Source organism: Pyrgilauda ruficollis, unplaced genomic scaffold (genome assembly GCF_017590135.1).
Source record: "Pyrgilauda ruficollis isolate IOZ18807 unplaced genomic scaffold, ASM1759013v1 scaffold25, whole genome shotgun sequence".
In the NCBI taxonomy this organism is placed as follows: Eukaryota; Metazoa; Chordata; class Aves; order Passeriformes; family Passeridae; genus Pyrgilauda; species Pyrgilauda ruficollis.
In genome coordinates, this window is record NW_024523822.1 from 9,781,680 (window position 1) to 9,784,515 (window position 2,836).

Genomic DNA, 2,836 nt, shown 5'->3' on the forward strand with positions numbered 1-2,836 from the left:
CTGAGGGTGGGTTTAAGCAAGCTGGAGGGAGCATGGGCTTGGAGAGGATGGCACAAAGCCTGTTCCAGCACATCCATTGCAAAGATGGTGGGAGCAAGCAGAGCTTGGAAAGGACCTGCTGTGCGTGACTGCTGAATTTCCTTCTGCTAAACTTGTTGAAAGACATCTGAGATGACCTAGGATTTAAATAAGGCTTTAAATAACTTATACTCATTGCAGTAAAAATTGCTAAACTATAATTATTTGAGGCAGTGCCAGGGAAGATCAGCAAATCAATATTAACTAGAATGTTAACAATATCTTCAGTACCAGGTAAGAGAAGTATTTACACATCTGAGTAGCTGCATCCCTAATCAGCAATACAGCTGAGCACATGCTTAAAATACTTAATCATACTTAAAAATGCTTTGCTAGATACCAAAGAGAGTGCTCACATTCCCCACTCTGGTTAGTCAAGACCTTAATAGAGCCAGAAACAAATATATTTAGATCACACTCTGAGAACCAACCTCTGGAATAACTTGCTTAACAACTAGGTTCTGAGCAAAGAAAGTATATTAATAAAGTGGCTGAAGATAGGGTTCATGCTTCCTGTTCTCTGCCTTTTCCTGTCATCTAATAAAAATATGAGAGTCTTTAGGGAAGGAAAAGAATGTTTCTTAACCATATCTGTTTTTCAGAGATTTATGTTAAAAAATGCATTCTGATGGAACAAACTAAGCCACGACTTTATATAATGCCTTAGTCAATGGAACTAGAAAGGAAAAAGAGTTCATTAGAAATCTGGTGGAGTGTGAATCTGCACTGAACATGCTTTGTCTCTGCAAGGTTTCAATGTGTCTGATGGTGTTCCCAGAGCTGAGGGCAAACAGTTCATTAGAAATCTGGTGAAGTGTGAATCTGCACTGAACATGCTTTGTCTCAGTGCAAGGTCTCAATATGTCTGATGGTGTTCCCAGAGCTGAGAGCAGCACTGCAACTTCAGCAAGGCCTGATCAAGACTTCCCAAGAAGAACTTCTGCAGAAGTAGAGTGGGGAAACTGTCCCTTGCATGCTCCTGAGACTCTCACTTCCAGACCCCTAGAGTATATGGCCTCTCAGAGCTCATGAAAAGAAAAAGATAGTATTTCTAGGATAGGAAGAGCTACTGAGAGAGACTAGGACAGAAGACAGCTGGAAGATGAGAAATGGAGCAATGACAAAGGATAATGTAGATAGGGGTTATCATACAGTAAAGTACATTAACCTCCACAACCTGCAAATAGCATTTAATTTAGTATCATTTGCTTGTTTGTACAGCAAATTTAATTCCAACTATCAAGTTACTCCATGTGCTCCAGTGCCAGAGCTATGTGGATATGCAGCAGGTAGGTATAATCCTCCTCATGATTCACAGGAGTGCTAAAGTGGTTTGGTGTAAGGGAATCTGGAGCGGTTTTATGTTTCTTTAGGGTGACACAGGCAATGACACACAAAATATCTGCACGAATAGAGAGCTTCTAGATACTTATTGTCTTCTGAACCACATGCAGGTTCATACTCTCCACACACAATCCATGGAGGGGTTCTCTGGATGAATGTGCCAGACTGCACGGACTATCTAGGGGCTCATTAGAAGAGAGGCAGTGCGGCCTGAACATCATCAAACCATGCCTAAATCTGGTTTGCATGTCTCGGCATCTGGTGTTTCCTGTTCCAGTCCTGGAGCATGGAGCAACTTGCATGGCTGAACAACAGCCTGATGAGACCTTGGATGGCTCCATGCTGAGAAATTTGGTCACCTCTACTTAGTAACCTTCCGAATTTCTGTAGTCAGGTCTCATTAGCTCAGGCCTGTATTTGTGAACACAGCTGAGCACTACTGGCCAGTACTTGTCTGGTATGTGTGGTCTCAGCCAGCAGCAGGAGCGGGAGCAGTGGGAGGACAGTTCATACATCCTCGAGCCGCGTTCCTGGAAGACAGCAGTAGTCTGAGCACCAAAGTCACCACAATGCTCCTCCTTCACTTGAACAGTCATTTCCCTTTGTTCTCACCACAGCGTCTCTTTCCTCAGCAAATATTTCTGATTACTTCCCTTTCCTTCATCAAATTCAATTGCTGAACATCGACTTCTAATATCAATCTCTTCCTCAGCTGTAGCCTCATCTACTGAGTGTCTGCACCCGTCATCTCCCGAGGAGTTGGGCCTTTTGCAGGACGGTGGCAGCTGGGGGGCCAGCAAACGTGGCAGTGAATGTAGAAACCAAGGTGGCAGTGAAGGTCGCAGCACGGGTGTCAGTGAAGGTGGCAGTCAAGTTAGCAGTGAAGTTGGCAGTGAAGGTGGCAGCAAGGGTGTCAGTGAAGGTGGCAGTGAAGGCGGCAGTCAAGGTGTCAGTGAAGAGGCAGTGAAGGTGGCAGCGAAGGCGGCAGCGCGGTGCCGGCCGCCCTGTGTCGCGGAGCCCTCCCGCCTGGCAGAGGCCGAGGTGCATTTGAAAACAATCCTTGAGATCGCTTCCAGTGGCGGGACAGGTTCATGGCCCGACTCTCGAATGTCTGTAAATTGCCTTCAGAATTTATAGTGTATTACAGATTTTACGAAAACCCCAGTGCCGAGTCCGCTTGAAGGGATTTTCACGCCGTTTTCGTCTGTGCTGCAGTCCCGGAGCCCTTCTCAGCCGGGGCTCCCCCGGCACACGAGGCGCGCTGGGACAACACGGACGGCTTTGGGGCCGCGGCCGCACGGCCGGCTCACTGCTCCCCACAGCCCGGGCAGCCCCGGCCGGGGCCCCGCCCGCCGCCACCGGCCCGCAGCCCCGCCGGGGCGGGAAGGTGCAGCCGCCCCGCCCCGCCCGCCAG